The following is a 25546-nucleotide window of genomic DNA, read 5'->3' as shown; positions in this document are numbered from 1 at the left end:
AATTATAGGAGAGAAAGGACATTAAGTATTCGGTGTAATTAGCTCACAGCTTTACAAGAGTCAGAGAATCCTTCCTAAATACTACAATGTAAGACTGGCTGAGAAAGTAAGGAAGGACGATTTAACCTAAGCTGGGTGACCTAAGGAGGAAATGGTCTTATAACAACAGTCTCACAACAATATTGTATGCACTCCAAAAGAAAATAGCACCTACTGTGGCTAATGAACGGGAAGTAAAATTAGAAGTGATATTCAAGATCATATGAGTTTTATGTAAATTCAACATGCATGGGCATGAAGATACGCTAAGTATGCACGCAACAAGGGGACATAAAGGCCAGGAAAGGTAATAGCTTACGCTTAAAGAAAGCTGAGAATGAACAAAAGGAATTATTCGATCAATGATCTAGAGTTAGTTACGTTATGAACGCACTTAAGATTTTAGAGCATTATCCATGCAACATATATATAGACATTCATACAGCCGTAGAAGACTCCGGTATAGGTTAAAAGAAAGAATTGAGCTCAGGTTATAGACAAAGGATTGAATTGTTAGAAGATTGTATCATGGATATTCCAGAGCGTCCATGAAAGGCTAAAGTAATAACTAATACCATGAGCCGCAAATCAAGAGATAGCTTAAGCCTACATAAAGGCTGGTTAGAAGGAGGAGGAAACTATAGAGTTACATCAACAAAGTAAATCAGGAATCTGATTATTGGACCTAAAACAATCATAGACCTCGTTATTGAGAACATCGCAGAATTAGTTTTAATACCAGAGGTACCAGAGGGATAGTACAACAACCATATTCTATAAATGGCCCTATGATAAAGCCGGTTAGAAAAGTACCAGCCTCATAAGAAGTAAGTACGAAACTTCCACCGGATTGTGTATGCACTAGAGGTGCAAGTATTATAATAGAGCTTCAAGTTATGGACGTGAATTATACCTATATGAAAGGGAGGTCATGAAATAAATAGAAGATACGATGTGAGATTTTAAGAAAAGTAAGGTAAAGGTGAACAACGTACAAGATACTCAAAGGTAGAAGATCGTGAATAGTCCATGCTTCGGATAGAAGGCTAGAAGCACTGGGATTCAATATCCAAGAATGATAGTAGTGTCGTCAGTGGCGTACCTTCCAGCCTCTGGTTTCTAACTACTGAGAGATCTAGTCAAGAGAGTAAAGAAGAGTTAGAGACGATGTGATGTCTCGCTTAATGTTCCAGAATAACATAAGGGAATCAATGGTGCAAGCAAGTTGAAGGAAGGTTGTGAATAGTATAAATAGATACGTAGAGGTCACAAGCTAAAGTATAGTAAAGCGACGAGGTTTTATGACAGGAGTAAGCATGAGAAAGGGCGAGTAAGAAAGTGACGAGAATGGGTCAGTTCTCGGGATTAAGCCCATGCAAACATGAGAGCCGATGGGTTCTCTAAGTTATAGAAGGCTCAGTATAGCCTGAATGAACTCAAAGGAGTCTAAGGCTAGTAGCATTTAGAAGAGATGGAATGCTGCCCTAGTAGTGAAATAAAGGTGTAATTGTGACAGATGAAAGATAACGATTGGGCTTTTAACTGAATAATGATTTAAAGAAAGAAAAATAAAGGGGAGGAGGAGAAAATATTTCGCAAACGACACGAGATCAGAATACCCCTATAAGGCGAATCACATCGAGATACTATGAAATACGATTACGAAAATCACTTCAAATACTCCTCGATGCAATGTAAGCCCTAGTGGCAAGGTTTTACGTAAGAAGTTTCAAGTTATCAGTGGTATATTATAGATCAATATTGAGGTGAATCAACAATGGATGGACAAAAGTCATAAAGTACGAGATGAACAGTAATGAGGAAGCATTAAAGGACTTAGATTTATACATATGAGATAAGCAACGAGAATAACATGGAGTTTGGTAGCAGGCCTCAGTAACGATAAATCGAAGTAAGTGTTATGGGATATTATGACCTACCTAGATGCAGTAAAGTCACACGGACGGATAACCGGGGCTATGAAACAAGATATAGCAATAGTCGTAAGTTCGACAAAGTACCGAGAGAAGGACTTCGGTATACCTATAAATAAACATAGGGACATCTTTAGTTCCGTATATGTTCATAAAGTGAGGCCTAGAGATTGGCTAAAAGCCGAAGGAAAGAATCACATAGGTGAATTTACAAGGTCAGAGTCGTACAGACTGCATGATAGAAGGTAGCAATAATTACGAGATTAGAAGGATTCCAACTACAAGTCATGGTGTGAGAAAGAGAATTAAAAGGGGGGAATGCCCTGGCCTTCAGATTTATTCAAAGAACAGTTTTCTAAATGGAAAGGAGAATAAAAAGGTATTCGCAAGAGCTATGGGTTATGAGAATGATAAGTGCATTAGTCAATATTCGAGGACGAATGTTCCAAAAGGGGGGAATGATGTTACACCCCATATTTTCGTACGTGAGAGTACGCCATAAATAAATTAATGGAAGCTGAGGAATGAGATTATCTTGATGTTACATGCATTTATGCTATTTATAACGAACATTAAGTAAGTGCCGTGGAGGATAAAATGTAAATGAATCGAAGAAAATGAATTTTGTCAAAGTTTGGCATTTGGGGATAAAATATGTCCCGAGCCAAAATACCCGGTATTTATGGACTAGTACCATACAAGGTACCACATGGCCATGATAGTAAGGTGTATAAGGTGTGTTAAAAGTGAGTAGTATTTTAAATTAATTTGAGATAATTCTTAATTATGCGGTTAATTAATTAATTATCGGATAACGAGATACTACCTAATTGATTATTGGATAAAGTTTAAAATTCCCCAACAAGGGGATTACGTGGCAGCAAGCCACATCCTAAAGAAATGACTCTTAGTCATTTATTATTAGGTGGCATAATGTGTTAGTTACACATTCACTTCATTCCCTATATTTTGTATACATGCAATACAATCAGAAACGTTAAGCCATTCTTCAAGTTTTCAACAAAAAAAAACTTCTTACAGTCAAATTCCTACAATCAATGTTTGGTCAGTAGTGATACCAATATAACATGAAAATGATTTACCAATTTGATGAACAATTGAAATATAACTCCATCCAAGCCCAAGAATCCCGTCTACATTACCACCAATATTATTGCTTCTTGCACAATCAAAAACGTGAGCTTTAGCGAATTAGCCATATAATTTCTCAGAAGTTCCTACAAAGATACAACATGATTTCTTCGACCAACAAGATTTTTTAGCACATTAGCAACGTAAAATTTTGCGGCTCTAAAAGAGTACGGTGCAACCTTTTCCAAGAATATCATACGGATTTTTTCTCCTACTCCAGGTATGTTAAGGCTAAGCTCTTCCTTCATTTTGGCATGATCTCGTAATTACACGAGTTTGATAACGAAGCATAAAAAAAATATTCATATCCCAAAATTTACGTATATTTTTCTAGTTTTGTAAGTTACAATATTCGCTTTATCGGGACTTCATATTCATTTGAATATTTACTTTGAATATTTCCTTTTTCAAGTCAAGAGAGCAGAGAGTTTATATATATAAAGTATTATAGTATTTTCAATACCATCGAGCGATAATCGATGGGCAGGCCCCTATTGGGCAACCTCTGATCAGATGGTAAGTTATATACCGAGCCTACTGTGGCCGAGCGCCTATGAGCGAGCCCAGTTAGCCGAGATACAGAGCCTAGTATGGCCGAGTGCCTATGAGCGAGCCTACTACGGCAGAGCAGTTATATATATACCGAGTCTTATAAGGCCGGACAACTATTTTACTTACTATATTGAGAGAGTTGAGTCAGTATCAGCAGGTAAGCATATCTTCAGATTATCATTGACTTCCAGTTGCTTTCAGTTATTATATTATCAGTTCAGTTTCAGCTTTTAGTATAGTGCCTTACATACTCGGTACATTATTTCGTACTGACGTCCCTTTTCTGGGGGCGCTGCATTTCATGCGTGCAGGTTCAGACAGATAGACGGGTATACCTCCTCATTAAGTGTTGCCCGACTTCAGCTTGATCGGTAAGCTCCTTGCCTTCCGGAGTTGCCGGGTCTAGAGCTTTATGTACATATTGTGTATAAATGTATATATGTTATGAGTAGGTTGGGAAGCTGTTCTGATCACAGTATATCCACCAGTAGAGGCTTGTAGACATATCCTGTCAGTTGGTGCAGCATGTTGGGCTTGTAGGCCTTGTATGTATATTTGGTTGGTTTGTCAGCTGTAGTAATTATGATGACCTTGTCGGACCAGTTTTATATTGATATTTATTCAGCATTCGCAATTGTCTTGCAATGTGGCCATGGCCAAAGTATGACATCATATGTTCAGAGTCCCTTAGTCGCAAGTTGGTACACGAGGATAGATGAGACACCGAGTGCCGGTCTCGCCCCCAGGTTCGGGGTGTGACATAAACGATCCGAATCTGGGGTGCCCGGCCCACTTGGAAGGCGTGGGCTTTAGCACACGAAAATATGGGAATTAGGAGGAATTCAATTTTTTTGGCCGAAAAATACAAAAAATGAGGAACGATCATGGCGGGGCGGTGACTATGGTTTTGTAGGCCTTATTTGATGGCCCGAAAATTTTTTAGGCGATCGGGGTCCGAGGTGCCCGGGACCACTTGGAAGGCGTGAGCTATAGCACACGAAAATATGAGATCGGGCGGAATTCTAGTTTTTCGGCCGAAAAACGCAAAAAATGAGGAACGATCATGGCGGGGCGGTGACTATGGTTCCTTAGGTCGTATTTGATGGCCCGAAAACTTTTTAGGTGATCGGGGTTTGGGGGGCCCGGGACCACTCGGAAGGCGTGGGCTATATCACACGAAAATATAGGAATCAGACGGAATTCTAGTTTTTTGTCTGTAAAATACAAAAAATGAGGAAAGGTCATGGCGGGGCGGTAACTATAGTTCCTTATGTCGTATTTGATGGGCCGGAAAAATTTTAGGCGATACGGCTCCGTGGGCCCCTACGCATTGGGAAGGCGTGGGCTATAGCACACGAAAATATAGGAATCTTGTGAAATTCTAGTTTTTTGTCCGTAATATGCAAAAAATGAGGAAAGGTCATGGCGGGGCGGTGACTATGATTCCTTAGGTCGTATTTCATGGCCCGGAAAAATTTAGGCGATCCGGCTCCGTGGGGCCCTACCCATTGGGAAGGCGTTGGCTATGCACACAAAAATATGGGAATCGCGCGAAATTCTAGTTTTTTGGCCAAAAAATGCAAAAAATGAGGAATGATTATGGCGGGGCAGTTACTATGGTTTGTTAGGTCCTATTTGATGACCCGGAAAAATTTTAGGCGATCGTTGTCCGGGGGTCCCTGGATCACTTGGAAGGCGTGGGCTATAGCACGCTAAAATATGGGAATCAGGCGGAATTCTAGTTTTTTGGCCGAAACATGCAAAAAGTGAGGAACGATCATGGCGGGGTGGTGACTATGGTTCCTTAGGTCGTATTTAATGGCCCGGAAAAATTTTAGGGGATCCGAGTCTTGGGTGCCCGGCCCACTTAGAAAGCGTGGGCTATAACACACGAAAATATGGGAATCGGGAGGAATTCAATTTTTTTGGACGAAAAACGCAAAAAATGAGGAACGATCATGGCGGGGCGGTGACTATGGTTCCTTAGGTCGTATTTTATGGCCCGAAAATTTTTTAGGTGATCGGGGTCAGGGGGCCCGGGACCACTCGGAAGGTGTGGGCGCACACAAAAATTTGGGAATCACGCGGAATTCTAATGTTTTGGCCGAAAAACACTAAAAATGAGGAACGATCATGGCGGGGCAGTGACTATTGTTCCTTAGGTCTTATTTGATGTCTCGGAAATATTTTAGGAGATCGTGGTTCTGGGGTCCCAGGACCACTTGGAAGGCGTGGGATATAGCACACGAAAATATGAGAATCAGGCGAAATTCTAGTTTTTTCGACTATGGTTCCTTAGGTCATATTTGATGGCCCAGAAAATTTTTAGGTGATCCGGAGTCCGGGGGTTTCGGGACCACTTGGAAGGCGTGGGCTATAGCACACGAAAATATGGGAATCGGGCGAAATTCTAGTTTTTTGGCCGAAAAATGCAAAATATGAGGAATGATCATGGTGGGGAGGTGACTAAGGTTCCTTAGGTCGTATTTCATGGCCATAAATATTTTTAGGTGATCCGAGTCTGGGGGGACCGGCTCCCTCGGAAGGCGTGGGCTATGGAACACAAAAATATGGGAATCGGGCGGAATTCCAATTTTTTGGCCGAAAAAGGCAAAACATGAGTAACGATCATGGCGAGACGGTGACTATGGTTCCTTAGGTTGTATTTAATGGCCCAAAAAATTTTTAGGCGATCGGGGTTTGGGGGGCCCGGGACCACTCGGAAGGCACGGGCTATAGCACGCGAAAATATGGGGATCAGACGGACTTATAATTTTTTGTCCGTAAAAAGCAAAAAATGAGGAAAGGTCATGGCGGGGCGGTGACTATGGTTCCTTAGGTCGTATTTAATGGCCCGGAAAAATATTAGGCGATCCGAGTCTGGGGGACCCGGCCCACTCGGAAGGTGTGGGCTATAGCACACGAAAATATGGAAATTGCGCGGAATTCTAGTTTTTTTTGGCCGAAAAAGGCAATAAATGAGGAACTATCACGACGGGGCAGTGACCATGGTTCCTTAGGTCATATTTGATGGCCCGGAAAATTTTTAGGTGATCCGGGGTCCGGGGGTTCCCGGACCACTTGGAAGGCGTGGGCTATATAGCACACGAAAATATGGAAATCGGGTGAAATTCTAGTTTTTTAGCCGAAAAATGCAAAAAATGAGGAACGATCATGGTGGGGCGGTGACTAAGGTTCCTTAGGTCGTATTTCATGGCCAGAAAATTTTTGGGCGATCCGAGTCCGGGGGGACCAACTCCCTCGGAAGGCGTGGGCTATGGCACACAAAAATATGGGAATCGGGCGGAATTCTAATTTTTTGGCCGAAAAAGGCAAAACATGAGGAACGATCATGGCGAGGCGGTGACTATGATTCCTTAGGTCGTATTTAACGACCCAAAAAAATTTTAGGCGATAGGGGTCTGTGGGCCCCGGGACCATTCGGAAGGCACGGGCTATAGCACGCGAAAATATTGGAATCAGACGGACTTATAGTTTTTTGTCCGTAAAAAGCAAAAAATGAGGAAAGGTCATGGCGGGGCGGTGACTATGGTTCCTTAGGTCGTATTTGATGGCCCAAAAAGTTTTTAGGCGATTGGGGTCAGGGAGTCCCGGGACCTATTGGAAGGCGTGGGCTTATAGCACACGAAAATATGGGAATCGGGCGGAATTCTAGTTTTTAGGCCGAAAAATAAAAAAATTGAGGAACGATCATGGTGGAGCAGAGTCTATGGTTCCCTAGGTCATATTTAATGGCCCAGAAAAATTTTAAACGATCCGAATCTGGGGTGCCCGGCCCACTTGGAAGGCGTGGGCTTTAGCACACGAAAATATGGTAATTGGGAGGAATTCAATTTTTTTGGCCGAAAAATGCAAAAAATGAGGAACGATCATGGTGGGACGGTCACTATGGTTTCGTAGGTCTTATTTGATGGCCCAAAAATTTTTTAGGCGATCGGGGTCTGAGGTGCCCGGGACCACTTGGAAGGCGTGAGCTATAGCACACGAAAATATGAGATCGGGCGGAATTCTAGTTTTTTGGCCGAAAAACGCAAAAAATGAGGAACGATCAAGGCGGGGCAGTGACTATGGTTCCTTAGATCGTATTTGATGGCCCGAAAACCTTTTAGGTGATCGGGGTTTGGGGGGCCCGGGACCACTCGGAAGGCGTGGGCTATATCACACGAAAATATGAGAATTAGACGGAATTCTAGTTTTTTGTCTGTAAAATGCAAAAAAAGAGGAAAGGTCATGGCGGGGCGGTAACTATGGTTCCTTAGGTCGTATTTGATGGCCCACAAAAATTTTAGGCGATCCGTGTTACACCCTATATTTTCGTACGTAAAAATGCGTCGTAAGCAAACTAATGTAGGACAAAAAAATGAGATAATATTTTAAAGTATATAAAGTAAGTTAATCATGTTACCTCTAAGGTTACAAATATTGAAGATCATGAACAAAAAGTACAAAGAGGGTTGGACAGTTCAGAAGCTAAAGCAATTAAATAAAATAATGTTTCATCGAAAGTCGACAAGTTGGAAATGTTATAACATGTACCTTTGGGGTGAGACTAGGGTGATTAACATGATAAGGAGATTATGTTATGATTTATATTATTTGTATGACATCCGTGTGTTATGTTTTGATGTCAAGCGAGTTGTGGAACAAAAGTCGATGAAAGTCATCACAAGTTACATTCATAAGTTTTACTGAAACTTTGGGTCAAATGTAACTGCGATTTTCTCCCAATATACTTAGAGTTATGGTGTGTTCCACCCATCAAATTAAAGATATATGAGTCTATTTTCCAAAGCATTAAACCATTTGTCAATACGACATCGGAGTAGAGAGATATGTGCATTTTTGCGATACTGCGCAAGCTGCTAGGTGACAAGTAGGTGTGTCACCTACTTGCTTAAATGAAAGCCCAAAAATGGGCCATTTCGGGTCGTCCAAAGAGGCCTTTTAAGGGCCTATTTTCTTCATATATTAGACTTAAAATAGAGCATAATAACCAGACATAAGCTCTGCAAAGAATCCTCCCAAAAATTTCCCACAAACCCTAATTGATTTTCTCTCCCTTTCAAGTTCCAATTGGAGGTAAAACTTAGAGTTTGAAGAACCAAGATAGGAGCTGAGTTATCCAACAAATAAGGTGAGTTTACTTCTCTCTTTCATCCATTTTTTTTTGCTGTAAATTCATGGTAAGTCGTTCTATACTTGTAAGAACTCACGGGACGGTGATCGGAAGCCGTGAGTTCGAGTTATTCACTTGTAGCGGACTGTTTTGTGTTGCTGTTGGGCTGCGTGTTTTACTACTATTTTGTGGAGTTTTGGAGGAGGAAGGGGGTTTATAAACACCATATAAATGTAGGGTGGTTGGCTTGTCATTCGTCATAATATTTTTGGGTCGTTTGACACTACTACGGTGGTCGTTTTGTGTACGAAGAGATTGGGGTGTGTTGGGCTGTTTTGTAGTATTTGATGGTGTATATAGGGCTGGAAAATGATGTATATATGTTGTTATTGTTCTGTTCTTGTATTGTTGGTGTTATCTTGAAGTTGGAGGAAGGGCATATTATAGGGGAGATGCTGCCCGTTTTAATACAAAATAGGTTTGTCGTTCGTTGTGCGATAGTTGTACCTTTCGTAACTTAACGATAGTATTATTATCATTCTTGTAGATTAAGGTGCGAAGAGGTGAGTTCAACTTGGTGATTGGAAAGATTGTGATAAGGTATGTTAAGGCTAAGCCTTCCTTCATTTTGGCATGATCTCGTAGCTACATGTGTTAGTAATGAGACAAAAAGAGAAGTTCATATTCATGAATTTATTCACACTATTCTAGTCTCATAAGTTATAATATTATTCCTTATCGAGATTCTATATTCAATATAGTATTGTCTTCTTCCAGTCAAGAGAGCAGCAAGCCTATATATACAGTATTACAGTATTTTCATTACCATCGAGCTATAATCGATGGGCAGGCCCCTATTGGGCAACCTCTGATCAGATGGAAAGTTATATACCGAGCCTACTGTGGCCGAGCGCCTATGAGCGAGCCCAGCATGGTCGAGATACATAGCCTAGTATGGCCGAGCGCCTATGAGCGAGCCTACTATGGCAGAGCAGTTATATATACCGAGCCTTATAAGGCCGTACAATTATTTTACTTACTATATTGAAGGAGTTGAGTCATTATCAGCAGGTAAGTATATCTCCAGATCATCTTTGACTCCCAGTTAATTTCAGTTATCATATTATCAGTTCAGTTTCAGATTTCAGTTATTTTATTGCCTTACATACTCGGTACATTATTTCGTACTGACGTCCCTTTTTTGGGGGCGCTGCATTTCATGCGTGCAGGTTCAGACAGACAGACGGGTAGACCTCCTCAGTAGGTGTTTCCCGAGTTCCGCCTGATCGGTAAGCTCCACGTCTTTCGGAGTTGCCAGGTCTAGAGTTTTGTGTACATCTTATGTATATCTGTATATATGTTATGGGTAGGTCGGGGCCCTGTTCCGATCACAGTACATCTATCAGTAGAGGCTTGTAGGCATATCCTGTTGGTTAGTGCAGTATGTTGGGTTTGTATAAATTGGTGGTTTGTCAGCTGTAGTAGCTATGACGGCCTTGTCGGCCTAGCTTTATATTGATATTTAGTTAGCGCTAGTTTCCATTCAGTTTTATATTTTGCTTCACAAATTGTCTTGCAAGGTTGCCCCATGGCCAAAGTATGACATTATGTGTTCAGAGTCCCTTAGTCGCAATTTGGTACGCCAGGTTAGGTGAGGCACGGGGTGCTTGTCTCGCTCCTAGGTTCGGGGCGTGACAAACTTGGTATCAGAGCAGTTCTGTCCTAGGGAGTCTACAAGCCGTGTCTAGTAGGGTCTTGTTTATAGATGTGTTGTGCACCACATTATATAAGCAAGGAACTACAGGGCATTTAGGAGTTGGTTACACTTCTTTGAAATCTAAATCGTGCTATAGAACTGAGTTATAGGAAATTTGAATTAAACTTATGTGTTGGTGTTTGCATGCACAGATGACGGTGACTAGGAAGACTACGGCTAGCCAGAGGAGAGATACAGTAGTAGGTGAGGGGACCAACAGGGTACCCCCAGTAGATGGGGCCCAGTCTGAGGCTCAAGGGGAGACCCCTACTCAGCCATTACCGGCTCCTCCACCAACTACGGAGATTCCTAGGGAAATCGCACATCCAGTTCCCCCTCCACTTCCATCAGATCAGGACTTAAGGAGTGCGGTGCATTTGTTGACACAGTTGGTAGCTACCCAGCAACATGCTAGGGCATCAGCTAGTGCAGGAACTTCTGAGGGGTCTGGGAGTTCAAGGGTCCGAGAGTTTATTGCTTTGAGTCCCCCAGAGTTCACGGGGACAGATCAGAGGGAGGACCCGCAGGATTTCATAGATCAGCTTCACAGGATCTTTCGTGTTATGCATGCCACGGAGAAAGAGGCAGTTGAGCTAGCAGCTTTTCGACTCCGAGATATAGCCATCCTTTGGTATGAGGGATGGGAGAGGTCCAGGGGACGTGATACACCTCCAGCTATTTGGGAGAATCTTTCAGATGCTTTCCTTGACCAGTACTTACCGCGGGAGATCCGACAGGCTCGAGTCGATCAGTTTCTAGCCCTCAAGCAGGGTAATATGAGTGTTCGAGAGTATAGTCTCCGTTTTGACTCATTGGCCAGATATGCACCATCCATAGTTTCTACTATGCGGGACATGATTCACAGGTTTATAGCAGGGTTAGCCCCAGAGTTAACCGAGGCATGTGCCACCGCTGCATTGCAGGATAGTATGGATATCTCCCGGATTCAGGCATTTGCCCAGAATATAGAAAGGGGTAGGCGTCGGCAGCAGGGTACAGAGAGGGCTGAGCAAGGGCAACGTAAGAGGATGAGATTTCCCAGGTCTCAGGAGCAATCTCAGGGTAGTTATAGGAGCCAGTACTTTGGACGGCCACCTAGGCCTCCGCCACCTCGGTTACAGGGTTACAGGTATGATCGCTATACTCAGTCAGGACCAAGTGAGAGCTCACGGGTATCGGGTTTGCAGCGACAGCGAGGATCTGCGCAGACATGGTCATTTCCTCCACGGTGTGACATCTGTGGTAGAGGACACTTGGGCCAATGCCGAGCAGGTTCTGATGCTTGTTATATATGTGGGCGTCCGGGGCATATGATGCGAGATTGCCCAAATAGAGATTCGGGGGGAATGGCACAACCAGCGAGTTCAGCAACAGGATCATCTATGTCCGTGCATCCTTCAAGGCGCGAGTCTCAGTCTTCAGCTGGTAGAGGTCGAGGTAGAGGTAGAGGTTCCAGTTCAGGTGGTAATCAGAACCGTATCTATGCTTTAGCGGGTCGACAGGACCAGGAGTCTTCACCAGACGTTGTGACAGGTATATTAACCATTTGCTCTCACGATGCTTATGCTTTGATAGACCCAAGATCTACTTTATCGTATATTACCCCATTTGTCGCGAGGAAGTTTGGTATAGTGCCTGAAATACTAAGTGATCCTTTTGCGGTATCTACACCGGTCGGAGAATCGATTATTGCTAGACGGGTTTACCGAGGTTGTACGGTGACAATTTGTAGTCGTCAGACCTCAGCTGACCTAGTTGAGCTAGAGATGATGGATTTTGATGCTATCATGGGCATGGACTGGTTGGCAGCTTGCTATGCCACAGTTGATTGCCGAGCAAAGGCAGCCAAATTTCATTTTCCGGGTGAGCCAGTCCTTGAATGGGTAGGTAATACACCAACACCCAGAGGTAGGTTTATTTCCTATCTGAAGGCGAGGAAAATGATCGCAAAAGGGTGCATTTATCATATTGTGCGAGTTAGAGATGCAGATGCTGAGATACCTACACTTCAGTCTATTCCCATAGTCAAAGAGTATGCAGATGTGTTTCCAGATGAGCTTTCCAGGTATACCTCCAGAGCGAGAGATTGATTTTAGCATCGATTTGCTTCCAGGAACTCAACCAATATCCGTCCCTCCGTATAGAATGGCACCTGCCCAATTGAAGGAGTTGAAGGAGCAGTTAAAAGATTTGCTGGAGAAAGGTTACATTAGGCCCAGTACCTCACCTTGGGGTGCACCAGTACTATTTGTGCGGAAGAAAGACGGCTCGCTGAGGATGTGTATCGATTATAGGCAGCTGAACAAGGTAACTATTAAGAATAAGTATCCACTTCCAAGGATCGATGACTTATTTGATCAGTTGCAGGGGGCTAGATGCTTTTCAAAGATAGATTTGAGGTCGGGGTACCACCAAGTCAGAGTTCGGGAAAAAGATATTCCGAAGACAGCCTTCAGGACCCGATATGGCCACTTCGAGTTCCTTGTCATGTCCTTCGGGTTGACTAATGCACCCGCTGTATTTATGGACTTGATGAATAGCCTATTCCGACCATTTTTAGATTTGTTCGTGATAGTATTTATTGATGATATTCTGGTTTATTCCCGTTCAGAGGATGAGCATGCGGACCACCTGCGAGCGGTACTCCAAACCCTCCGTGATCGTAAGTTGTATGCTAAGTTTTCTAAATGTGAGTTCTGGTTGAAGTCTGTAGCATTCTTGGGGCATATTGTATCAGATGAAGGGATAAAGGTGGACACTCAGAAGATTGAGGCCGTGAAATCTTGGCCTAGACCTACCACTCCGACAGAGGTTCGTAGCTTTCTAGGCTTAGCAGGATACTATCGGAGGTTCGTAGAGGGTTTTTCTTCCCTTTCGGCACCAGTGACGAAGTTGACACAGAAAGAAACTAAGTTTCAATGGACAGAGGCTTATGAGCGGAGTTTCCAAGAGCTTAAGAACAGGTTGACCTCAGCTCCAGTTCTAACACTTCCAGAGGGTCTAGAGGGTTATGCCGTGTATTGTGATGCATCAGGTGTCGGGTTAGGATGTGTCCTGATGCAACATGGGAAGGTAATTGCGTATGCTTCAAGGCAGCTGAGGAAGCACGAGAGGAATTATCCGACCCACGACCTCGAGTTAGCTGCGGTTGTCCATGCACTTAAGATATGGCGGCATTATTTATATGGTGTTCATGTTGATATATTTACTGATCATAAAAGCCTACAATATATTTTCAAGCAGAAAGAGTTGAATTTGCGACAGAGGCGATGGCTTGAGTTATTGAAAGATTACGATGTTAACATTCTCTACCATCCAGGGAAAGCTAATGTTGTAGCAGATGCCTTAAGTCGCCGATCTATGGGTAGCTTAGCACATGTAGAGCCCGAGAAAAGACAATTAGCTAGAGAGATTCATCAATTGGCTTCGTTGGGGGTTCGGTTAGTAGATTCTGAGGATGGTGGAGTTGTAATCCAAAACACTGCAAAATCATCCCTCATAGCTGAAGTCAAGGAAAGGCAGTACGAGGACCCAGAGTTGGTCGAGTTGAGAGAGCGAGTTCTGCAGCAGAAGAAGCCATTGTTAGAGCTCAAGGGAGATGGGGTTCTCAGATACAGGGGTCGTTTGTGTGTTCCAGATGTAGCAGGGCTACGAGACAAGATTATGTCAGAGGCACATTATTCATGGTATTCCATCCATCCTGGATCAACGAAGATGTATCATGACATTAAGGATGTGTACTGGTGGAATGATATGAAGAAGAACATTGCTGAGTTTGTCGCCCAATGTACTAGTTGCCAGCAAGTGAAGATAGAACACCAGAAGCCTGGAGGGCTAATGAAGACTATAGAGATCCCGACATGGAAATGGAAGGCGATAAACATGGACTTTATCACGGGTTTACCTCGTTCTAATCGTAAGTTCGATTCCATATGGGTGATAGTCGATAGGCTCACGAAATCAGCTCACTTCCTACCGGTCAGATCTACATATACAGCAGAAGATTATGCAAAGTTATATATTAAGGAGATAGTGCGGCTACACGGAGTACCAGTTTCTATTATATCTGACCGTGGGGCTCAGTTTACAGCACATTTTTGGAGGTCATTTCAGAGAGGTCTAGGGACTCAGGTGAATCTCAGCACAGCTTTTCATCCACAGACTGATGGACAAGCCGAGCGCACAATTCAGACGCTCGAGGATATGTTACAAGTATGTGTGTTGGATTTTAAAAGAAGTTGGGATGAACATCTACCTCTTATCGAGTTTGCATATAATAACAGTTACCACTCCAGTATCCAGATGGCTCCGTACGAGGCTTTGTATGGGCGTAAGTGCAGATCTCCTATAGGGTGGTTTGATGTTGGAGAATCTGGGTTACATGGGCCAGACCTGGTTCAGCAGGCCATAGAGAAAGTAAAGGTTATCCGGGAGCGACTGTTGACAGCTCAGAGTCGTCAGAAGTCATATTCTGACATGCGGCGACGAGACTTAGAGTTCAGGATTAATGACTGGGTATTCTTAAAGGTATCACCTATGAAGGGCGTGATGAGGTTTGGCAAGAAAGGAAAACTTAGCCCACGGTATATTGGGCCTTATAGGATCATTCGGAGAGTGGGCCAAGTAGCTTATGAGTTAGAGTTGCCCTCAGAATTGGAGTCTGTCCATCCGGTTTTTCACGTATCTATGCTACGGAAGTGCATTGGCGATCCTACCCGAGTGGTGCCCACGGATGATGTACAGATTACAGAGGACTTGTCATACGAGGAAATTCCAGTTGCCATCCTAGACCGACAAATCCGCAATCTACGAAATAAGGAGGTAGCTTCCGTAAAGGTTTTATGGAGGAGCAAGAATGTAGAAGAGATGACGTGGGAATCGGAGGAAGAAATGAAGTCTAAATACCCCCACCTATTTCAAAATGAAGATATGGTTCGAGATGGGACGCTACAACATAGCTCTATGTAGGCTAGCAGGTCATCAGGTAAGCTTTTATTTTTCACTTTCAATATTTATGATTTACGGTCGGTGAGGCAAATTGCTGCTATTTATAAAGATTGGCCATGTGTGGCATGCATAGTATGTTTCTGGCTACGTACAGGTTGGTTTTAACCTAGTGTACGAAGGATACTCTGGAAAAAGTTTCCAAAGTCTCCAAGAGTAAACATTCGAGGACGAATGTTCCCAAGGGGGGAGTGATGTTACACCCTATATTTTCGTACGTAAAATGTGTCGTAAGCAAACTAATGTAGGACAAAAAAATGAGATAATATTTAAAAGTATATAAAGTAAGTTAATCATGTTACCTCTGAGGTTACAAATATTGAAGATCATGAACAACAAGTACAAAGAGGGTTGGACAGTTCAGAAGCTAAAGCAATTAAATAAAACAATGTTTCATCGATAGTCGACAAGTTGGAAATGTTATAACATGTACCTTTGGGGTGAGACTAGGGTGATTAACATGATAAGGAGATTATGTTATGATTTATATTATTTGTATGACATCCGTGTGTTATGTTTTGATGTCAAGCGAGTTGTGGAACAAAAGTCGATGAAAGTCATCACAAGTTACATTCATAAGTTTTACTGAAACTTTGGGTCAAATGTAACTGCGATTTTCTCCCAATATACTTAGAGTTATGGTGTGTTCCACTCATCAAATTAAAGATATATGAGTCTATTTTCCAACGCATTAAACCATTTGTCAATACGACATCGGAGTAGAGAGATATGTGCATTTTTGAGATACTGCGCAAGCTGCTAGGTGACAAGTAGGTGTGTCACCTACTTGCTTAAATGAAAGCCCAAAAATGGGCCATTTCGGGTCGTCCAAAGAGGACTTTTAAGGGCCTATTTTCTTCATATATTAGACTTAAAATAGAGCATAATAACCAGACATAAGCTCTGCAAAGAATCCTCCCAAAAATTTCTCACAAACCCTAATTGATTTTCTCTCCCTTTCAAGTTCCAATTGGAGGTAAAACTTAGAGTTTGAAGAACCAAGATAGGAGCTGAGTTATCCAACAAATAAGGTGAGTTTACTGCTCTCTTTCATCCATTTTTTTTTTTCTGTAAATTCATGGTAAGTCGTTCTATACTTGTAAGAACTCACGGGACGGTGATCGGAAGCCGTGAGTTCGAGTTATTCTCTTGTAGCGGACTGTTTTGTGGACTGTTTTGTGTTGCTGTTTGGCTGCGTGTTTTACTACTATTTTGTGGAGTTTTGGAGGAGGAAGGGGGTTTATAAACACCATATAAATGTAGGGTGGTTGGCTGGTCGTTCGTCATAACATTTTCGGGTCGTTTGACACTACTACGGTGGTCGTTTTGTGTACGAAGAGATTGGGGTGTGTTGGGCTGTTTTGTAGTATTTGATGGTGTATATAGGGCTGGAAAATGATGTATATATGTTGTTATTGTTCTGTTCTTGTATTGTTGGTGTTATCTTGAAGTTGGAGGAAGGGCATATTATAGGGGAGATGCTGCCCGTTTTAATACAAAATAGGTTTGTCGTTCGTTGTGCGATAGTTGTACCTTTCGTAACTTAACGATAGTATTATTATCATTCTTGTAGATTAAGGTGCGAAGAGGTGAGTTCAACTTGGTGATTGGAAAGATTGTGATAAGGTATGTTAAGGCTAAGCCTTCCTTCATTTTGGCATGATCTCGTAGCTACATGTGTTAGTAATGAGACAAAAAGAGAAGTTCATATTCATGAATTTATTCACACTATTCTAGTCTCATAAGTTACAATATTATTCCTTATCGAGATTCTATATTCAATATAGTATTGTCTTCTTCCAGTCAAGAGAGCAGCAAGCCTATATATACAGTATTACAGTATTTTCATTACCATCGAGCTATAATCGATGGGCAGGCCCCTATTGGGCAACCTCTGATCAGATGGAAAGTTATATACCGAGCCTACTGTGGCCGAGCGCCTATGAGCGAGCCCAGCATGGTCGAGATACATAGCCTAGTATGGCCGAGCGCCTATGAGCGAGCCTACTATGGCAGAGCAGTTATATATACCGAGCCTTATAAGGCCGTACAATTATTTTACTTACTATATTGAAGGAGTTGAGTCAGTATCAGCAGGTAAGTATATCTCCAGATCATCTTTGACTCCCAGTTAATTTCAGTTATCATATTATCAGTTCAGTTTCAGATTTCAGTTATTTTATTGCCTTACATACTCGGTACATTATTTCGTACTGACGTCCCTTTTTTGGGGGCGCTGCATTTCATGCGTGCAGGTTCAGACAGACAGACGGGTAGACCTCCTCAGTAGGTGTTTCCCGAGTTCCGCCTGATCGGTAAGCTCCACGTCTTTCGGAGTTGCCAGGTCTAGAGTTTTGTGTACATCTTATGTATATCTGTATATATGTTATGGGTAGGTCGGGGCCCTGTTCCGATCACAGTACATCTATCAGTAGAGGCTTGTAGGCATATCCTGTTGGTTAGTGCAGTATGTTGGGTTTGTATAAATTGGTGGTTTGTCAGCTGTAGTAGCTATGACGGCCTTGTCGGCCTAGCTTTATATTGATATTTAGTTAGCGCTAGTTTCCATTCAGTTTTATATTTTGCTTCACAAATTGTCTTGCAAGGTGGCCCCATGGCCAAAGTCTGACATTATGTGTTCAGAGTCCCTTAGTCGCAATTTGGTACGCCAGGTTAGGTGAGGCACGGGGTGCTTGTCTCGCTCCTAGGTTCGGGGCGTGACAATCCGGCTCCGTGGGGCCCTACCCATTGGGAAGGCGAGGGCTATAGCACACGAAAATATGAGAATCGCGCGGAATTCTAGGTTTTTGGCCAAAAAACGCAAAAAATGAGGAATGATTATGGCGGGGCAGTTACTATGGTTTGTTAGATCGTATTTGATGACCCGGAAAAATTTTAGGCGATCGTTGTCCGGGGGTCCCTGGATCACTTGGAAGGCGTGGGCTATAGCACACTAAAATATGGGAATCGGGCGGAATTCTAGTTTTTTGAAAGGTCATGGCGGGGCGGTGACTATGGTTCCTTAGGTCATATTTGATGGCCCGGAAAAATTTTAGACGATCTTGCTCCGTGGGGCCCTACCCATTGGGAAGGCATGGGCTATAGCACACGCAAATATGGGAATCAGGCGAAATTCTAGTTTTTTGGCCGAAACATGCAAAAAGTGAGGAACGATCATGGCGGGGCGGTGACTATGGTTCCTTAGGTCGTATTTAATGGCCCGGAAAAATTTTAGGCGATTCGATTCCGGGGTGCCCGGCCCACTTGGAAGGCATGGGCTATAACACACGAAAATATGGGAATCGGGAGGAATTTAATCTTTTTGGACGAAAAACGCAAACAATGAGGAACGATCATGGCGGGGCGGTGACTGTGGTTCCTTAGGTCGTATTTGATGGCCCGAAAACTTTTTAGGTGATCAGGGTCAGGGGGCCCGGGACCACTCGGAAGGCGTGGTATATCACACGAAAATTTGGGAATCACGCGGAATTCTAATGTTTTGGATGAAAAACACAAAAATGAGGAACGATCATGGAGGGGCAGTGACTATTGTTCCTTAGGTCTTATTTGATGTCCCAGAAATATTTTAGGAGATCGTGGATCTGGGGTCCCAGGACCACTCGGAAGGCGTGAGCTATAGCACACGAAAATATGGGAATCGGGCAAAATTCTAGTTTTTTCGCCGTAAAATGCAAAAAATAAGGAATAGTCATGACGGGGCAGTGACTATGGTTCCTTAGGTCGTATTTGATGGCCCGGAAAATTTTTAGGTGATCCGGGGTTCGGGGGTTCCTGGACCACTTGGAAGGCGTGGGCTATAGCACACGAAAATATGGGAATCGGGCGAAATTCTAGTTTTTTCGCCAAAAAATGCAAAAAATGAGGAACGATCATGGTGGGGCGATGACTAAGGTTCCTTAGGTCGTATTTCATGCCCAGAAAATGTTTTAGGCGATCCGAGTCCGGGGGGACTGGCTCCCTCGGAAGGCGTGGGCTATGGCACACAAAAATATGGGAATCGGGCGGAATTCTAATTTTTTGGCCGAAAAAGGAAAAACATGAGGAACGATCATGGCGAGGCGGTGACTATGGTTCCTTAGGTCGTATTTAATGGCCTAAAAAACTTTTAGGCGATCGGGGTCTGGGGGCTCGGGACCACTCGGAAGGCATGGGCTATAGCACATGAATATATGGGAATCAGGCGGACTTATAGTTTTTTGTCCGTAAAAAGCAAAAAATGAGGAAAGGTCATGGAGGGGCGGTGACTATGGTTCCTTAGGTCGTATTTGATGGCCCGAAATGTTTTTAGGCGATTGGGGTCAGGGTGTCCCGGGACCTATTGGAAGGCGTGGGCTTATAGCACACGCAAATATGGGAATCGGGCGGAATTCTAGTTTTTAGGGCTAAAAATGAAAAAAATGAGGAAGGATCATGGTGGAGCAGAGTCTATGGTTCCCTAGGTCGTATTTAATGGCCCAGAAAAATTTTAAATGATCCTAATCTGGGGTGCCCGGCCCACTTGGAAGGCGTGGGTTTTAGCACACGAAAATATGGGAATCGGGAGGAATTCAATTGTTTTGGCCGAAAAATGCAAAAAATGAGGAACGATCATGGCGGGGCGGTGACTATGGTTTCGTAGGTCGTATTTGATGGCCTGAAAACTTTTTAGGTGATCGGGGTTTGGAGGGCCCGGGACCACTCGGAAGGCGTGGGCTATATCACACGAAAATATGGGAATCGGACGGAATTCTAGTTTTTTGTCTGTAAAATGCAAAAAATGAGGAAAGGTCATGGCGGGGCGATAACTATGGTTCCTTAGGTCGTATTTGATGGCCCGGAAAAATTTTAGGCGATCCGGCTCCGTGGGGCACTACCCATTGGGAAGGCGTGGGCTATAGCACACGAAAATATGGGAATCTTGTGAAATTCTAGTTTTTTGTCCGTAAAATGCAAAAAATGAGGAAAGGTCATGGCGGGGCGGTGACTATGGTTCCTTAGGACGTATTTCATGGCCCGGAAAAATTTTAGGCGATCCGGCTCTGTGGTGCCCTACCCATTGGGAAGGCGTGGGCTATAGCACACGAAAATATGGGAATCGCGCGGAATTCTAGTATTTTGGCCAAAAAACGCAAAAAAAATGAGGAATGATTATGGCGGGGCAGTTACTATGGTTTGTTAGGTCGTATTTGATGACCAGGAAAATTTTTAGGCGATCGTTGTCCGGGGGTCCCTGGATCACTTGGAAGGCGTGGGCTATAGCACACTAAAATATGGGAATCAGGCGGAATTCTAGTTTTTTGAAAGGTCATGGCGGGGTGGTGACTATAGTTCCTTAGGTCATATTTGATGGCCCGGAAAAAATTTAGACGATCTTGCTCCGTGGGGCCCTACCCATTGGGAAGGCATGGGCTATAGCACACGCAAATATGGGAATCGGGCAGAATTCTAGTTTTTTGGCCGAAACATGCAAAAAGTGAGGAACGATCATGGTGGGGCGGTGACTATGGTTCCTTAGGTCATATTTAATGGCACGGAAAATTTTTAGGCGATCCGAGTCCGAGGTGCCCGACCCACTTGGAAGGCGTGGGCTATAACACACGAAAATATGGGAATCGGGAGGAATTCAATTTTTTGGACGAAAAACGCAAAAAATGAGGAACGATCATGGCGGGGCGGTGACTGTGGTTCCTTAGGTCGTATTTTCGGAAGGCGTGCGCTGGGAACGATCATGGCGGGGTGGTTACTATGGTCCTTAGGTCGTATTTGACGGCCCGGAAAATTTTTAGACGATCGGGGTTCGGGGTTCCCGGGACCCCTTGGAAGGCGTGGGCTAAAGCACACGAAAATATGGGAATCGGGCGGAATTCTAGTTTTTTGGCCAAAAAATGGAAAAAATAAGGAACGATCATAGCGAGTCGGTGACTATGGTTCCTTAGGTCCTAATTGATGGCCCAAAAAAATTTTAGGCGATCCGAGTCCGACGGCCCGGCCCACTCGGAAGGCGTGGGCAATAGCACACAAAAATATGGTAATCGAGCAGAATTCTAGTTTTTTGGCCGAAAAACGCAATAAATGAGGAACGATCATGGCTGGGAGGTGACTATGGTTCCTTAGGTCGTATTTGATGGCCCGGAAAATTTTAGGCGATCGGGTCCACGGCTCCCGGGACCACTCGGAAGGCATAAGCTATAGCACACTAAAATATGCAAATCGTGCGGAGTTCTAGTTTTTTGGCCAAAAAATGCAAAGCATTTGGAATGATCATGGTGGGGAGGTGACTATGGTACCTTAGGTCGTATTTGATAGTCCGAAAAAATTTTAGGCGATCGGGGGTCCGCGGCTCCCCGAACCACTTGGAAGGCGTGGGTATAGCACACGAAAATATGGGAATCGGGCGTAATTCTAGTTTTTTGGCCGAAAAATGCAAACAATGAGAAACGGGACCTCCGGACCCCTATCGCCTAATATTTTTCCGGACTATCAAATAAGACCAAAGGAACCATAGTCACCGCCCAGCCATGATCATTCCTCATTTGTTGCGTTTTTCGGCCAAAAAACTAGAATTCCGCCCGATTACAATATTTTTGTGTGCTATTGCCCACCCTTCCAAGTGGTTCCGGGACCCCCGGACCCCGATCGCCTAAAATTTTTCCGGGCCGTCAAATACGACCTAAGGAACCATAGTAACCGCCCCGCCATCTTCGTTTCTCATTTTTTGCATTTTTCGGCTAAAAAACTAGAACTACGCCCGATTCCCATATTTTCGTGTGCTATACCCACGCCTTCCAAGTGGTCCGGGGAGACGCGGACCCCGATCGCCTAAAATTTTTCCAGACTATCAAATACGACCTAAGGTACCATAGTCACCGCCCCAAAATGATCGTTCCAAATGCTTTGCATTTTTTGGCCAAAAAACTAGAACTCCGCCCGATTTGCATATTTTCGTGTGCTATAGCTTACGCTTTCCGAGTGGTCCCGGGAGCCGTGGACCCCGATCGCCTAAAATTTTCCGGGCCATTAAATACGACCTAAGGAACCATAGTCACTGCCCTGCCATGAACGTTCCTCATTTATTGCGTTTTTCGGCCAAAAAACTAGAATTTTGCTCGATTACCATATTTTTGTGTGCTATTGCCCACGCCTTCCGAGTGGGCCGGGCCGACGGACTCGGATCGCCTAAAAATTTTTCGGGCCATCAATTAGGACATAAGGAACCATAGTCACCGCCTCGCCATGATCTTTCCTCATTTTTTGCATTTTTTGGCCAAAAAAATAGAATTCCGCTCGATTCCCATATTTTTGAGTGCTATCGCCCACGCCTTCCGAGTGGGTCGGGCCCCCCGGAGCCGGATCGCCTAAAAATTTTTCGGACTATCAAATACGACCCAAGGAACCATAGTCACCGCCTTGCCATGATCGTTCCTACTCTTTTGCATTTTTCAGCCAAAAAACTAGAATTCCGCGCGATTTCCATATTTTCGTGTGCTTTAGCACTCGCCTTCCAAAGGGTCCCGGGAACCCCGAACCCCGATCGCCTAAAAATTTTCCGGGCCATCAAATACGACCTAAAGAACCATAGTATCCACCCCGCCATGACCGTTCCTTTTTTTTGCATTTTTCGGCCAAACAACTAGAATTCCGCGCGATTCCCATATTTTTGTGTGTTATAGCCCACGCCTTCCGAGTGGTCCTGGGACCTCCGGACCCCTATCGCCTAATATTTTTTCGGACTATCAAATAAGACCAAAGGAACCATAGTCACCACCCTGCCAAGATCTTTCCACATTTTTTGCATGTTATTGAAAAAGACCTAGAATTTCGCCCGATTCCCATATTTTTGTGTGCTATACCCACGCATTCTGAGTGGTCCCAAGAGCCGTGGACCCCGATCGCCTAAAATTTTTCCGAGCAATCAAATACGACCTAAGGAACCATAGTATCCACCCCGCCATGATCGTTTCTTATTTTTTGCGTTTTTCGGCCAAACAACTAGAATTCCGCGCCATTCCCATATTTTTTTGTGTTATAGCCCACACCTTCCGAGTGGTCACGGGACCTCAGGACCCCTATCGCCTAAAATTTTTCTGGACTATCAAATACGACCTAAGGAACCATAGTCACCGCCCAGCCATGATCATTCCTCATTTGTTCCATTTTTCGGCTAAAAAACTAGAATTCCGCCCGATTACAATATTTTTGTCTACTATTGCCCACCCTTCCCAGTGGTTCCGGGACCCCCAGACCCCGATCGCCTAAAATTTTTCCGGTCCGTCAAATACGACCTAAGGAACCATAGTAACCGCCCCGCCATCATCGTTTCTCATTTTTTTCATTTTTCGGCCAAAAAACTAGAATTACGCCCGATTCCCATATTTTCGTATCACGCCTTCCAAATGGTCCGGGGAGCCGCGGACCCCGATCGCCTAAAATTTTTTTGGACTATCAAATATGACCTAAGGTACCATAGTCACCGCCCCACCATGATCGTTCCAAATGCTTTGCATTTTTTTGCCAAAAAACTAGAACTCCGCGCGATTTGCATATTTTCGTGTGCTATAGCTTACGCCTTCCGAGTGGTCTCGGGATCCGTGGACCCCGATCGCCTAAAATTTTCCGGGCCATTAAATTCGACCTAAGGAACCATAGTCACCGCCTCGCCATGATCGTTCCTTATTTTTTGCATTTTTTGGCCAAAAAAATAGAATTCCGCCCGATTCCCATATTTTTGTGTGCTATCGCCCACGCCTTCCGAGTGGGTCGGGCCCCCCGGAGCCGGATCGCCTAAAAATTTTCCGGACTATCAAATACGACCTAAGGAACCATAGTCACTGCCCCGCCATGATCGTTCCTACTCTTTTGCATTTTTCAGCCAAAAAACTAGAATTCCGCGCGATTTCCATATTTTCGTGTGCTTTAGCACTCGCCTTCCAAGGGGTCCCGGGAACCCCGAACCCTGATCGCCTAAAAATTTTCCGGGCCATCAAATACGACCTAAGGAACCATAGTATCCGCCCCGCCATGATCGTTCCTTTTTTTTTGCGTTTTTCGGCCAAACAACTAGAATTCCGCGCGATTCTCATATTTTTGTGTGTTATAGCCCATGCCTTCCGAGTGGTCCTGGGACCTCCGGACCCCTATCGCCTAATAGTTTTCCAGACTATCAAATAAGACCAAAGGAACCATAGTCACCACCCTGCCAAGATCTTTCCACATTTTTTGCATGTTACTGAAAAAGACCTAGAATTTCGCCTGATTCCCATATTTTCATGTGCTATACCCACGCATTCCGAGTGGTCCCAAGAGATGCGGACCCCGATCGCGTAAAAGTTTTTCGAGCAATCAAATACGACCTAAGGAACCATAGTATCCGCCCCGCCATGATCGTTTCTTATTTTTTGCGTTTTTCGGCCAAACAACTAGAATTCCGCGCGATTCCCATATTTTTGTGTGTTATAGCCCACACCTTCCGAGTGGTCCCGGGACCTCAGGTCCCCTATCGCCTAAAATTTTTCCGGACTATCAAATACGACCTAAGGAACCATAGTCACTGCCCAGCCATGATCATTCCTCATTTGTTGCGTTTTTCGGCCAAAAAACTAGAATTCTGCCCGATTACAATATTTTTGTGTGCTATTGCCCACCCTTCCCAGTGGTTCTGGGACCCCCGGACCCCGATCACCTAAAACGTTTTTGGGCCGTCAAATACGACCTAAGGAACCATAGTAACCGCCCCGCCATCATCGTTTCTCATTTTTTGCATTTTTCGGCCAAAAAACTAGAATTACGCCCGATTCCCATATTTTCGTGTGCTATACCCACGCCTTCCAAGTGGTCCGGGGAGACGCGGACCCCGATCGCCTAAAATTTTTCCAGACTATCAGATACGACCCAAGGTACCATAGTCACCGCCCCAGCATGATCGTTCCAAATGCTTTGCATTTTTTGGCCAAAAAACTAGAACTCCGCCCGATT

This window comes from Nicotiana tomentosiformis, chromosome 1 (genome assembly GCF_000390325.3).
Source record: "Nicotiana tomentosiformis chromosome 1, ASM39032v3, whole genome shotgun sequence".
Taxonomy (NCBI): domain Eukaryota; kingdom Viridiplantae; phylum Streptophyta; class Magnoliopsida; order Solanales; family Solanaceae; genus Nicotiana; species Nicotiana tomentosiformis.
Note: the sequence above shows the minus strand (reverse complement) of the source record.